A 15,411-nucleotide genomic window follows, 5' to 3' on the forward strand; every position below is an offset into this window, starting at 1 on the left:
CCTTCCTTCCTTCCTTCCTTCCTTCCTTCTCCTCCTCCTCCTCCTCCTCCTCCCTTCTAGCACTGATGTCGTTTCCTAGTTGGGTCGTGAGACGTCTGCAAGGAAACCACCCAGCTCAGAGAGCACCAGGGACCCCACACAGTCCTTCCTCCTCCTGCTCCTCCCCTCCCTCCTCCTTCCCTCCACAATCCCCACTTCCTTCTAGCACTGACGATGTTCCCTAGTTGGGTCATGAAACGTCTGCAACCCCGAGCCACAGATATCCTCTTCTGTTCAAACCGAAGAGTGTTTCCCAGCAAAGCAGAAGCTCTTCGTGGTTTGTTTAATGATGGCTTAGCCTGTTCTTGGAAGCCCAGTCATTGTGGTTTGCTTCAATAACCGCGCCAAAGCCAGCAATGGTTTGGCTTGAGGTCCGAATCCCTCCGGGTGGCTGGACGTATTTTCAGAGACTTCTTCCAATTTAATAATAATAATAAGAAGAATATAATTGGAAGGGACCTTGAGGGATCATCTAGTCCAATCCCCTGCTTAGTCAGGAAACCCTATACCATTTTGGACAAATGGCTGTCCAGTCTCTTCTTCAAAACTTCCAGTGTTGGAGCATTCCCCGCTTCTGGAGGCAGGTTGTTCCACTGGTTTTCTTAGGGACTAGCATCATTCGCTTCCCTCTTGATACTCGGGGAGACACCCGACCTGACTTCTTCTAGAGGAGCTGGTCTTGCGAGCCATGCCGTCCTCGATTTACGACCGCTTAGTTTACCGTTCCAAGTTGTCACCGCCATGAAAGAAAGGGGCCGTTTTTCACACTTAAGGACCGTCGCGGCATCCTCAGGGGATCCAAATTCAGACGCTCCCGGTCACCAACTCGTATTTATGATGGTCGCCGTGTCCCCGGGCAGTCACGCGGTCCCCCTTTTGCGACCGTCGGACGAGCAAAGTCAACGGTGGAGCCAGGGGTTCACTTCAGAACCCGGTTATTCCCTGAAAAGATGCGGCGATTCGTTGAACGACGGCGGACGGAAAGGTCGTAAAACGAGGCAAAACTGCCTGAGCAACAAACCGCCTTCAAAACTGCCGCGATTCACTTAACAACCGGGGTCTGGAAGGTCGTTCAGTGGGGCAGACGTCCCTGAACAATCAACCACCTTCGCAACTGCCGCGGTTCGCTTAACGACGGTGACCAGAAAGGTCGTAAAATGGGACACCCGTCAATGAGCAGTGGAAACGCTCGGCTCTATTTTGGTCATTAATTCGAGGACTGCCTGAACCCCTGTCCTAGAACAGGGGTCTTCAAGCTTGGCCCTTTCATGACTTGTGGACTTCAACTCCCAGAATTCCTCAGCCAGGCACATTGGCTGAGGAATTCTGGGAGTTGAAGTCCCCAAGTTATAGAAAGGGCCGAGTTGGAAGACCCCTGAGAGTCTGGACCCAGGCTGCAGTTTCATCAAAATGGCCGACTGAGGAATTCTGGGAGTTGAAGTCCACCAGTCAGAAAAGGGCCAAGTTGGAAGACCCCTGAGAGTCTGGATCCAAGGCTGCAGTTTCATCAAAATGGCCGACTGAGGAATTCTGGGAGTTGAAGTCCACCAGTCAGAAAAGGGCCAAGTTGGAAGACCCCTGAGAGTCTGGATCCAAGGCTGCAGTTTCATCAAAATGGCCGACTGAGGAATTCTGGGAGTTGAAGTCCACAAGTCATAAAAGGGCCAAGTTGGAAGACCCCTGAGAGTCTGGATCCAAGGCTGCAGTTTCATCAAAATGGCCGACTGAGGAATTCTGGGAGTTGAAGTCCACCAGTCAGAAAAGGGCCAAGTTGGAAGACCCCTGTCCTAGAGGGATCCTCCTGAGTGCAATTGACAACCACTGGTTGTATCCTTTGTGTAAATGATTGCTGTCGCTCGCCCTTTGGGTAAATCCACGGTAATTCCAGGCTGCTCTAAAAATTTGGAAGCTTCTTATGGGCCACGATTCATTGTTTAAATGCAAAGTGGGAAGTGCTCGGAGGGGGTTGACCGTCCTCTCTCCGGCTCCCCCACTGTCGGCTCCAGGTTCAACTGAAGGTTTGTTTGCCTCTGACTGATGTCAGTGCCACTGATGTCGTCACCTCTCGAACTCGATGCCGGCGTTTGGAAAGAATGCGTAGGCTGGGCCGGGTGTGCGGAATGCGGTTCCTTCACCGGCTTTTTCCAAGCCTGACAATGATGGCTTGTTTGCAAGGGCCCAACCTCTAGGCCCCGAAGGCGAAAGGGAGGGGAGATGTGGAGGAGGCCAACCCGGTTTAACCAGTGCTAAGCCGGGATGAAAATGTCCCTCTTTTGCGGGAACGGAGGATATTCAGCGAGAACCTGCTTGTCCTCAACTTACGACGGCAAAAGAGAGCAATAATAATAATAATAATAAAAAGTTGGAAGGGACCTTGGCGGTCATCTAGTCCAACCCCCTGCTCAAGCAGGAGATCCTTACAATGCCTTGGTAAGGCCACACTTGGAATACTGCATCCAGTTTTGGTCACCACGATGTAAAAAAGATGTTGAGACTCTAGAAAGAGTACAGAGAAGAGCAACAAAGATGATTAGGGGACTGGAGGCTAAAACATATAAGGAACGGTTGCGAGAATTGGGTATGTCTAGTTTAACGAAGAGAAGTACAAGGGGGGACATGATAGCAGTATTCCAATATCTCAGGGGCTGCCATAAAGAAGAGGGAATTAAGCTATTTTCCAAAGCACCTGAAGGCAGGACAAGAAGCAACGGGTGGAAACTCATCAAGGAGAGAAGCAACCTAGAACTAAGGAGAAACTTCCTGACAGTGAGAACAATTAATCAGTGGAACAGCTTGCCTCCAGAACAGTAATGCTCAAACTGGAATTTTTTAAGAAGAGACTGGACAGCCATTTGTCCAAATGGTGTAGGGTTTCCTGCCCGAGCAGGGGGTTGGCTAGATGACCTCCAAGGTCCCTTCCAACTTTACTACTATTACTATTACAGAATCAGAGAAGAACAGAGGTGGAAGGGACCCTGGAGGTCATCTAGTCCAACCCCCTGCTCAAGCAGGAGACCCTTACAGAATCATAGAATGACAGTGTTGGAAGGGATCCTGGAGGTTATCTAGTCCAACCCCCTGCTCAAGCAGGAGACCCTGTTCTTACCTGGATCATATCTTGGATTCTGCCCATAAGTTAGCAAGTTAGGCCTGAGTACAGGTAGTCCTCGGACTTACGACCGCAATGGAAGCCCAAATTGATTTTGCTACGGGGTCCGCCGAGCAGAGAATGTTATGCTTTTTACAAGGCGTCCTCACCTTAACGACCACAATTGGGACAAATTTTTTTCTCCCCTGAATCGTATCCTGGATCCAACGGATGGAAACTAATCAAGGAGAGAAGCAACTTGGAATGAAGGAGAAACTACCTAACAGAGTGAGCATAATTTAACGGGTGGAACTGCCTGCCACCAGATGTTGCGGTTTTGAACAGACTGGAGAGTTGCTGGTCTGGAACGGTAGAGGGTCTCCTGCTTGGGCGGGGGTTGGGCTAGATGAGCTCCAAGGTCCCTTCCAATGCTGTCCTTATAATGATTCTGTAAGGGTCTCCTGCTTGAGCAGGGGGCTGGACTAGATGATCTCCAAAGTCCCTTCCAGCTCTGTTATTACGAAAGGGTCTCCTGCTTGAGCACGGGGTTGGGCTAGATGACCTCCAAGGTCCCTTCCAGCTCTTTTATTACGAAAGGGTCTCCTTGAGCAGGGGGTTGGACTAGATGACCTCTAAGGTCCCTTCCAGCTCTGTTATTACGAAAGGGTCTCCTGCTTGAGCAGGGGGTTGGGCTAGATGACCTCCAAGGTCCCTTCCAGCTCTGTTATTACGGAAGGGTCTCCTGCTTGAGCAGGGGGTTGGGCTAGATGACCTCTAAGGTCCCTTCCAGCTCTGTTATTACAAAAGGGTCTCCTGCTTGAGCAGGGGGTTGGGCTAGATGAGCTCCGAATGGATGGATGGCTGTCTGTCTTCCCGCCTTCTCCGCTCTCTCTCTCAAAAAAAACCAAAAAACCCCCAAGAGCTTAAGGAAAGGCGATTTTGCTATCCGTGTCTCTTCCCCGCCCCCTGCCCATGTACCGAGTTCTCTAAATCCGTCAGAACAGATGGCGGGCCTCGCTTAGATCAGATTAAATCTATTTATGCCCCACGCTTCGGATGCCAGCTTGGCCGGATCCCGAATCGGTTTAATTCTGCCTTTTCCTGGTCAGTTCCGCCAGTCCTCGACTTATGACGGTGACGGTCCAGACCTTGACGCCTGTACGTAACGTCCCGCTTTGACGTCGGGCCGTGCAAATATCCTTCGCAGAACTTGCCTACGATGGTCCCCGTGTTGCGACGCTTGTCAAACAGGACCGTCCAACAATTTTGCGACCGCGGGTGGGACGGTCACTAAGTGAGCGCTTCGGTGGTTGAAACCAACACCCTTGTCAGTAAGCGAGACCCCTTGTTGGCTAGGGTCAGAACTGGGACGTGAGTCCTTTTTTTTTTCTTTCTACGTAGGTTGTAAACTAGTGACGGTCGCTCAGCAAGTCGTCATAAAGTGAGGGCTTCCCTGGGAACGAGTGACGAGATGTAGCAGAAGCGTCCGACTGTGCGGCTGATCCAGCACATCTGGAATCAGTTTGGAATTGGGGGCTGTGCCCCATGGTTGATGGAGCATCTAGTCTTTTTCTTGGTCTGGGCTTAATCGTAGCTTGTTCCGACTTAGCCAGGTTTAAACCATGAATTTTTGGGAGCCAGGTCTGTACCGGAAAGAACCTAGACTTTCATTTAGTGAGCGTTCAAAGTTATGACGGCCCTGGAAAAAAAGTGGGTCGTGACCGTTTTTCACCCGTACAACTGTTACAACTTCGAAATTCAGACACTCGGCAACCGACTCACAGTGGAGTTAAGGCTAGTGAGCTGTTTGTAGGTCTTCCTTCCTTCCTTCCTTCCTTCCTTCCTTCCTTCCTTCCTTCCTTCCTTCCTTCCTTCCTTTCTTCCTTCCTTCCTTCCTTCCTTCCTCCCATCCTTCCTTCCTTCCTTCTTTCCTTCCTTCCTTCCTTCCTTCCTTCCTTCCTTCTTTCCTTCCTTCCTTCCTCCCATCCTTCCTTCCTTCCTCCCATCCTTCCTTCTTTCCTTCCTTCCTTCCTTCCATCCTTTCTTTCTCTCTTTCTTTCCCTCTCTTTCTTTCTTTGTTTCTGTCTCATTGTCTTTATTTTTGTTTTCTTTCTTTCTTGCCTCTCCTTTTTCTCCCTCTCTTTGTTGTCTCTCCATTTCTCTCTCTCTCCCTTCATCCCTTCCTTCCTTCCTTCCTTCCTTCCTTCCTTCCTTCCCGCTCCCTTTTCTCTCCCTCTGTCTCTGTTTCTCTCTCTTTCTTGTCTGACCCTTTTCACTCTCCCTCTCCTTCCTTCCTTCCTTCCTTCCTTCCTTTCTTTCTTTCTTTCTTTCTTTCTTTCTTTCTTTCTTTCTTTCTTTCTTTCTTTCTCCCTTTCTCCCTTGCATCTATGTATCTTTTATCTATCTGTCATTCCTTCATTTTTCTTTTCTTTCCAGTCTCCCATTTCTCTCTCTCTTTCTTTCTTTCTTCTCGCTCCCCTTTTTTTCTCCGTCCCTTTCTTTTTTCCTTTCTTTCTCTCTTATTCTCTCTCTCTCATCTGTGTATTCATTCATTCTCTCTCTCATTCCATTTTTCTTTTTTCTTTTGGGTCTCTCCCCTTTCTCTCTCCCTCTCTCCCTTTCCCTCTTTCTTCTCGCTCCTTTTCTCTCTTCCTTCTTCCCTTGCTTTTTTCGTTTCTCTGTCTCTGATTCTCTCTCTCTCTCTCTCTGCCTTTCATCTATCTATCTTCTTTTTCTCATTCCTTCATTTTTCTTTTCTTTCATGTCACCCATTTTTCTTTCTTTCTTTCTTTCTTTCTTTCTTTCTTTCTTTCTTTCTTTCTTTCTTTCTTTCTTTCTTTCTTCTCGCTCCCCTTTCTCTCTGTCTCTTTCTTTTTTCCTTTCTTTCTGTCTTATTCTATCTCTCATCTGTGTATTCATTCATTCTCTCATTCCTTTCTCATTTCAGTCTCTCCCCTTTCTCTCTCCCTCCCTTTTTCTCCTTTATCGCTCCCTTTTCTCTCTCCCTTTATCCCTTCCTCCCTTCCTTCCTTTCTGTTATTCTCTCTCTCTCTCTCTCTCTCTCTCTCTCTCTCTCTCTCTCTCTCCTGCCTGTGTCTGTCATTCACTTTCCATATCCCTCCCCTCCCCTTTCTCCTTCTCTCCTTCTAAGGCCGGAGAGCGGAATCCACTTCCGTGGGAGCCGCAAACTGCCAAACACAAAAAAACCCTTTCAGGAAACTCTCTGATGGGCCATGAGCTCATCTGCTTGACTCAACCCAACAAAAATGCCGCCAATTGACGCGAAGCCAAATCTTAGGCCGAGGCTGCTGCGGCTACTGCAGCCTCGCTGCAGGGCATGCGACAGCCAGGAAGGAAGTTGCAGCAGCAAATGCGTCTTGCGTGCGAGGACGGCCAGCGCAGCCCTGGGAGGCTCCGACCGTTGAGGTGGACAGAACCGGGAAAACCGGCCTGAAAACCGCCTAAACTGTTTGGGAATGACGGCGTCTCGAACCCAGGACTTCAGCAGGACCGACTGACCCCTGACGTTTTGGGAGGAGATGCAGGTAGCCGTCAACTAAGGTGACTCGAATCCAGGACTTCAGCAGGACCGACTGACCCCTGACGTTTTGGGAGGAGATGCAGGTAGCCGTCAACTAAGGTCACTCGAACCCAGCACTTCAAGAGGACCAACTGAGCCCTGAGGTTGTGGCAGGAGATACAGGTAGTCCTGGACTACGGTGACTCGAACCCAGGACTTCAGGAGGAGCAACTGTCCCCTGTAGTTGTGAGAAGAGATATAGGTAGTCCTCCACTACAGTGACTCGAACCCAGGACTTCTCGAGGACCAACTGTCCCCTGAGGTTGTGGGAAGAGATGTACGTAGGTCTTAACTACAGTAACTCGAACCCAGGACTTCAGGAGGACCAACTAACCCCCGAGGTTGTGTCCGGAGTTACTGGTAGACCTGGACTACAGTGACTCGAACCCAGAACCTCAGGAGGACCAACGGTCTCCTGAGGTTGTGGCAGGAGATACAGGTAGTCCTTGACTATGGTAACTCGAACCCAGGACTTCAGGAGGACCAACTGTCCCCTGTAGTTGAGGGAAGAGATGTAGGGAGTCCTCGACTATGCGGACTTGAACCCAGGACTTCAGGAGGACCAACCGATCCCCGAAGTTGTGGGAGGAGATAACAGGTATTCCTTGAGTACGGAGATTCGAACCCAGGACATCTGGAGGAGCAAATGAAGTTGTGGGAGGAGATATACAGGGGTACTCCTTGACTTACGACCACAACCAAGCCAAGCATTTCCGTTGCTCAGCGGGATATTCGTTAAGGGAATTTTGCCCCATTTTATGGCCTGCCTTCTCTCCGTCGTTAAGTGAATTGCTGCGTTTGATCAATTAGTAACACAGCTAAGTCGATTTCGCCCCATTGTACGGCCTTCCCATGGTTAAATGAATCCCTGCGGTTGTTAAGTAATAATAATAATAAAGTTGGAAGGGACCTTGGAGGTCATTTAGTCCAACCCCCTGCATAGGCAGGAAACCCTATACCATTTCAGACAAAAGTGAGTCCCAGTTTGTTAACTGAATCTATCTTCACCATTGACTTTGCTGGTCCAAAGGTCACCAAGCCTCCGAATTCACTTAACAACCGGGTTACTAATTGAACCGCTGAAGTGATTCACTTAACGAGAGTGGTAGCAGAGGTCATCAATGGACGTGGAGCAAAAACTCACTGAACAACTTGAGTTTTTTTGTCTGAAATGCTATAGGGTTTCCTGCCTGAGTGGGGGGTTGGACTAGATGACCTCCCAGGTACCTTCCTACTGTCATTCTATGATTCTGTAAGGATCTCCTGCTTGAGCAGGGGGTTGGACTAGATGAACTCATGGGTCCCGTCCAACTCTATTCTTTTGTGATTCTGTAAAGGTCTCCTGCCTGAGCAGGGGGTTGGACTAGATGACCTTCCAGGTACCTTCCAACTGTCATTTTGCCTGAGCAAGGGGTTGGACTAGATGACCTCTGAGGTCCCTTCCACCTCTGTCTTCTGATTCTGTAAGGATCTCCTGCCTGAGCAGGGGGTTGGATTAGATGACCTCCAAGGTCCCTTCCAACTTCATTATTATTATTATTATTGCCTCGCTTAGCGACAGAAATTGTGCAATTGTGCTCAGATTGTGGATCCCTCGTTTGAATTACATGAACGGAGATTTGGAATTTCTTACCAAAATCTGCAAATTTCCCCCCCTCCTTTTTTCCGTGTTCATTTCAAAGGCAGTGCGGCTTGTCCTCCGGTTAACGACTGTTTCGTTTAGTGACCGATCTGACTAATTTCAACTTTACAGCTCTATCCATGAGAGGAATTTGATAATGAAATATTGTTTCCTCGGCACCTACAGACACCGCGCTGAGCGTACCCGCCCTTCATTTAATGACGGTTCAAACTTACGACGGGCCTGAAAAGTTGGGATTTCGATCCGGTCCTCATGCTTACGACCCTCCCGTGATCCAAATTTGGGCCCTTTGGCGTGTCTTTACGACAGAAATGATAATTAGTCGCCTTCCCAGCCGGCTTTTCGACCGGCTAACTCCCTGAGTGAAGCCGATTCGTTTAATGACCGCTTAAGAACTGCGCTGATTCATTTAACGACCGTGCCCAAAATGTCTGCCTCATTGCTTTCCGACACCTGCTTGCTAGTTTTTGTTTGCCGAGTTGAAGTTTTATTGCCTGCTCGGACAATTTATTTCCGTATTCCTCGGAATAGTAATAATACTCGGAAGTGGAACAAAGTCCTTATTTTTCTCAATTACTCAGAGGCTAAAAATAAGATCCGTGAGGTAAATTAGGGCAATGATCCACTTAATAAATTGGATTTTCTTGGCCTGAGAAGCGAAATATTTATGGCACAGCCAGTTGTCTGAAACGGTGTAGGGTTTCCTGCCTGAGCAGGGGGTTGGATTAGATGACCTCCAAGGTTCCTTCCAACTTTTTATTATTATTATTATTATTATTATTATTATTATTATTATTATTATTATTATTATTATGGATCATCGCACAGTCAGCCAGGTGTTCAGACTGGATTTGGCATTTTGTTGTTGTTGTTGTTATTATTATTATTTCATTCGGAAAATATCTGCCATTCTCGTCAGGCTGTTAGGAACGGAGTCCTGAAACCTTTCCAAATTTGTGTTTCCTCAGTCTTGGGCCCTGGAAATGGGTGGACTTCAACTCCCAGAATCCCCCAGTCACTTGATCTAAAATTGCAGGACTTCAACTCCCAGAATCTCCCAACCGGCATGCTTTAAGAGGGGAGGACGTCCACTCCCAGAATTCCCGAGCCAGTATCCTTTAAGAGGGGAGAACTTCAACTCCCAGAATCCCCCAGCCAGCCATGCTTTTAGAGGGGAGGACTTCCACTTCCAGAATCCCCTAACTGACATGTTTTAAAAAGAGAGGACGAACTCCCAGAATCCCCGAGCTGGCATACTTTAAGAGGGGTGGACTTCCACTCCCAGAATCCCCTAACTGACATGTTTTAAAAAGAGAGGACGAACTCCCAGAATCCCCGAGCTGGCATACTTTAAGAGGGGTGGATTTGAGCTCCCAGAATCCCCCAGCCGGCATGCTTTAAGAAGGATGGACTTCCACTCCCTGAATCCCCCAACTGGCATGTTTTAAGAGAGGTGGACTTCAATTCCCAGAATCCCCCAGTCAGCCATGCTTTAAGAGGGGAGGATTTCCACTCCCAGAATTCCCGAGCCGGCATGCTTTAAGAGGGGTGGACTTTTGCTCCCAGAATCCCCCAGCTGGCATGCTTTAAGGGGAAAGGACTTCAACTCCCAGAATCCCCCAGCCGGTACGCTTTAAGTGGGGGAACTTCCACTCCCAGAATTCCCTGGCCAGCTTGGTTTAAGTTTGGAGGACTTCAACTCCCAGAATCCCCCAGCCGGCCTGCTTTAGTAGGGGTGGACTTCCACTCCCAGAATTCCCCAGCCGGCCTGCTTTAAGAGGGGTGGACTTCCTCTCAGTTTGCTGCCCAAGGAATTCTGGGAGTTGATGTCCACCCATCTCCATTGGAGACGACAGCAAAGCTGTAGGGTTTTTCTATTTCTGGCTTCAGATTCAGTGACTGAAAATTCCTATCAGGAGGAATTTGGCTCTACGAGCCCCGGAGTATGTCCTCTGTGTCCTTTGCCTTCCACCGATGACTAAGCTCCGAGTTCCACCGAGTCTGCTCGGAGTAGTAGGGAATCATCAAACAGGAAACAAACCAAGATGGAGTTTTAACCGTCTTTAGACAGTCTAGACCAGATTTTAAAAGTCGGCAATTACCTCTTTATTTATTGGTCGTTCAGGTGATCCTCGGCTTAACAACCACGATCCAGCCCAAAATTTCTGTCGTTAAACGGGACAGTTCTTCAGTCAGTTTTGTCCCATTTTACAGCCTTCCCACCGTCGTTAAGTGAATCACTGCCTTCCCCCATTCACTTTGCTAGTCAGATGGCCACAAAAGACAGTCACCTGATCCGGAACGCTTGACTTTGCTTGTCCGACGGTCGCTAAAGTGGATCACGTGACCCCGGGACACTGTGACCCGTCATAAATACGAGTCGGTTGCTAAGCGTCTGAATTTTAACCACGTGGCCCCAGTATGCTGCGACCGTCATAACTACGAGTCGGCTGCCGAGCATCTGAATTTTGATCACTTGCCCAAGGGATGGTGCTACCGTCATAAATACGAGTCGGTTGCCGAGCGTCTGGATTTCGATCACGTGACCCCGGGACGCTGCGACCGTCATAAAAATGAGTCAATGCCCTAGCATCTGAATTTTGATTCCGTGGAGCAACGGTCGTAAGGGTGAAAAACAGTCCCGAGTCAAATTTTTTTCCAGCGCCGTTGGAACTTGGAACGGTCACTAAACGAAACCGTCGTAAGTCGAGGATTATCTGTCAGCTGTGGTTTTTTTCAATTAAAAAAATTCCTCAGTCGTGGTTAAGGCAGCTGAAGGACTGTATTGAAAGTGAGAGGGAAAATCGTTAAAAAAAGAAAAAGGCCATTTAGATGCAGAGAAAATCCAGGAAGAAAGTCCTCGAGTTAGGACGATTTGTTTAGTTGCTGTTGGAAATTAGAATGGTGATCAGAATTCAGACGCTTGGCAACCGACTCGTACTTACGACGGTCGCAGCGTCCTGGGGACATGTAATCAAAATTCAGATGCTTGGAAACAGACTCGTATTTACGACAGTCGCAGCGTTCTCGGTCATATGATCAAAATTCAGACGCTTGGCAACCGACTCGTACTTACGACGGTCGCAGCGTCCTGGGGACATGTAATCAAAATTCAGACACTCGGCAACCGACTCGTATTTACGACGGTCGCAGCATCCCGGGATTACGTCATCAAAATTCATACGCTCGGCAACCGACTCGGTTTTACGACGGTCACAGCGTTCCAGTGTCATGTGATTACAATTCAGATGCTTATCAACTGACTCGTATTTATGACGGGCCACAGTGTCGCGGGGTCACGTGATCCCCTTTAGCGACCGCCGGAGAAGCAAAGTCAAAGCCGGATTCATTTTACGAAGTCACCCCTGCGTTGATTCATTTAGTAACGGTGGCACGCCAGGTCGCAAAATGGGGTTAAACTCAACCACTGTCTTGCTTAGCAACGGAAGCCCTGTGCTACGTAAGTCGAGGAGCACCTCTGTTTGTGAAACAGAGGGCGTCGTAACTTGGCAAAAAAACCCCGGTCCTGTCCCCCTTTTTTTTTTCCTTCAGTGCGAATGTCGCGTCAAACGGTCACTAAGCATACCGTCGTAAATCAGTTTTATGGCAATACAACACACAACGTGATCGGAAAATGTTGTTGGTCGTCTGGGGAGGTTTCATTTGGTGGCTGGAATAAAATCTCTTGTTTTTAATTGCTTGGCAAGTCCCGTCATGTGTCTGGAACGCTGCCTCGGCATTCGAGGGCTTGGCGTTACGTGGGAGTAAATTCCTGGAATCCTGGTGTGCAGAGCTGGGTCAGGATCATTTAAGCCGGCAGGCTTTCATAGGGGGGGACTTCCACTCCCAGAATCCCCCAGCCGGTGTGCTTTAATCGGGGAGGACTTCGACTCCCAGAATCTCCCAACCGGCTATAAGAGGGGAGGACTTCCACTCCCAGAATCCCCCATCCGGCATGCTTTAATAGGGGAGGACTTCAACTCCCAGAATCCCCCAACCGGCATGCTTTAAAAGGGAGGATTTCAGCTCCCAGAATCCCCCAGTCGGCTTGCTTTAAGAGAGGAGGACTTCAACTCCCAGAATCCCCCAGCCAGCATGCTTTAAGAGGGGAGGACTTCAACTCCCAGAATCCCTCATCCGGCACGCTTTAAGATGGGAGGACTTCCACTCCCAGAATCTCCCAGCCGGCCTGCTTTAAGAGGGGAGGACTTCAACTCCCAGAATTCCCTAGCCGGAATATTTTAATAGGGGAGGACTTCAACTCCCAGAATCCCCCAACTGGCATGCTTTAAAAGGGAGGATTTCAGCTCCCAGAATCCCCCAGTTGGCCTGCTTTAAGAGAGGAGGACTTCCACTCCCAGAATCTCCCAGCCGGCCTGCTTTAAGAGGGGAGGACTTCAACTCCCAGAATGCCCCAGCCGGTGTGCTTTAAGAGGTGAGGACTTCAACTCCCAGAATCCCCCAGCTGGCGTGCTTTAAGAGGTGAGGACTTCAACTCCCAGAATCCCCCAGCCGGCGTGCTTTAAGAGGTGAGGACTTCAACTCCCAGAATCCCCCAGCCGGCGTGCTTTAAGAGGGGAGGACTTTTACTCCCAGAATCCCCTTACCTGCATGCTTTAAGAGGGGGGACTTCCACTCCCAGAATCCCCCAGCAGGCCTGCTTTAAGAGGGTGGGCTTCCACTCCCAGAATCCCCCAGCGGGCATCCTTTGAGTTCTTTGGTATCGATGATTTTTAAGGAATTCTGGGAGTTGAAGTCCACCCACCCATCTTAGAGGACTAGATTTCATTAAGCCAAATGTCAGCCCTTTCAAGATTCTGCTCCAGAAAGCCATCGTCTCTAAATCTGTGTTTGTACATGTGATTGCGGGGTGTGTCCAGTTGTGTGTCTTTGTGGAACTGGGACCCACACAACACACAGCTTTCCGGGCTTCTCAGGTGACTTCAGCCCAAGGGCCCCATGGCAAAGATGATTCGTGCGAATTACTTTGGGTTGCGGGGGCGTAAAAGCGGATCCGCCGACGTGACCGTCATAAATACGAGTCGGTTGCCAAGGGTCCAAAGCTTGAACGCATGAGCGTAGACGGGGGTACTTAGCACGTTTCATGTGGGGCTCATTTGTCGTCGTAAAGTGGAGGACCGCCCGTAAAAGAAATGAACTTAGCAAGATAATTATCCGATAATGTCCGAAATGGGATAGGGTTTCCTGCCTGAGCAGCGGGTTGGACTAGATGACCTCAGGGATCCCTTCCAACTCTGTCGTTCTTGTAAAATATTCAAACAAAAAAAAAAAGTGTTTTCTCCCTTTAGGATTTAAAACAAATTGAAATAATATAGAGGATTCTCTTAATATGAATTATGATAAAGATTAATGAGTTAACAGAGATTGGACAGCCATTTGTCTGAAATGGTGTAGGGTTTCCTGCCTGATCAGGGGGTTGGACTAGATGACCTCCATGGTCCCTTTCAACTTTATTATTATTATTATTATTATTATTATTATTATTATTATTATTATTATTATTATTATTATTATTAGGTTTCGTGCCTGAGCAGGGGTTTGGACTAGATGACCTCCATGGTCCCTCCCAACATCATTATTATTATTATTATTATTATTATTATTATTATTATTATTATTATTAGGTTTCCTGCCTGAGCAGGGGGTTGGACTAGATGACCTCCATGGTCCCTTCCAACTTTAGCATCATCATCATCATCATTATTATTATTATTATTATTATTATTATTATTATTATTATTATTAATACTCGCTCAATTAGAGAGACTGGCTGAAGTGCTCCCGCGCTGTCCCCCGCTTGGATCCTTCAACCCTACAAAGCGGATTCACCTAATTGAACCTAAAGAAGGTTTAAGTAGCTTGGAAATCTGGATTATTCCCTGGATAACACTTTATTTTCCGAGGGAGGGAAATCCTGAATCGCCCCCCCCATTAAAGATAATTAAAAAAAAAAAAAGAACCCTGTATGGTTAATGTGACGAGTTATTCCCGGAAGAAAAGAATTCCTTGAAAACGGAACAATGAAACAAATTTTTTGTCTTCCGTTTCGTTTGCAGAGAAGAGATTTGCGACGTTCCGGACGTGCGGAACGGTTATCGTCTTTAAGGTAAGACGGGCTTTTCGTTGTGGGAACCACGTCGCATAATTTTCCGGAACACGGGCGAAACCCGGGTTCGTGTTACCTTCCCGCCCGGATTATCCGGCTGCCTTCCGGGAGACGCGCCGAGAGAATCCGCGGCCTGAAACGAGTCGTCGTTTTGTAAGCGAGTTTGGGTAGTCCTCGGGTTATGACGGGCCTTGAGCCCCCCCCCCGTTTCCGGGGCTAAGCGAGACCTTGGGAAAGGGAGTTTGGGCCCCGTTTTACGACGTCTATCGCCGCCAAGCGTTAAGTCACTCCTTGCAGCCGTTAGTCGCAGGGTGGTACGGTGATTCTGGGTTACCTCCCCCCCCCTGTTGACTTTGCTGGTCAGAGAGGGGCCAAAGGGGAGGGCTGCGACAGTCACAAGTACGAGTCAGTTGCCCCGCCGCTGAGTTTTGATCATGTGACCCCGAGGAGGCCGCAGCGGTCCTGAGTGGGAAAAACGGCGATAGGTGGGGGGTTTTTCCAGCGCTGTTGTAACTTTGAACGGTCACTAAGCGAAGTGGGATGAGACGAGGATTGCTCCTCCCTCTCCTCCGCCTCCTCCTCTCCCTTTGCCTTTCTCCTGGCTTCACCCCCTCTCTCCTCTTCCTCCTGCTCCCTTTTCTTCACCCACCTGTTCCACCTCCCTCGCTCCCTCCCTCCCCCACCCCTTCCTCTTTTTCCCCCTCCTCCCCCCTCCGCCTCCCCTGTCCCCTCCTCCTCCCCTTCTTCCCCCTTCCTCTCCTTCCCTCTCTCCTCCTTTTCCTCCTCCCTCCCTGCCCCCTCCTTCCCCCTCCTCCCCCTTCTTCCCCCCTCCCCCTCCTTCCCTCCTCTTCCTCCCCCCTCTGCCTCCCCTGCCCCTTCCTCCCTGCCCCCTCCTTCCCACTCCTCCCCATCTTCCCCCTTCCCCCTTCTCTTCC

At 49.1% G+C, this 15,411-nt stretch overlaps 1 protein-coding gene across 17 annotated transcripts in view; it reads left to right on the plus strand.

Moving 5' to 3' along the window:
- Positions 1-15,411, plus strand: part of LOC120319679 (microtubule-associated protein 4-like) — a 166,366-nt gene that overhangs the window by 16,301 nt on the left and 134,654 nt on the right. For all 17 annotated transcript variants that reach the window (XM_039368760.1, XM_039368764.1, XM_039368766.1 and 14 more), the window contains exon 2: positions 14,427-14,476. The gene's annotated coding sequence lies outside the window, so the exon portion shown is untranslated. The remainder of the gene's footprint in view (positions 1-14,426; positions 14,477-15,411) is intronic.

This window comes from Crotalus tigris, unplaced genomic scaffold (assembly GCF_016545835.1).
Source record: "Crotalus tigris isolate CLP2741 ecotype Arizona unplaced genomic scaffold, ASM1654583v1 scf7180000020932.1150333, whole genome shotgun sequence".
Taxonomy (NCBI): Eukaryota; Metazoa; Chordata; class Lepidosauria; order Squamata; family Viperidae; genus Crotalus; species Crotalus tigris.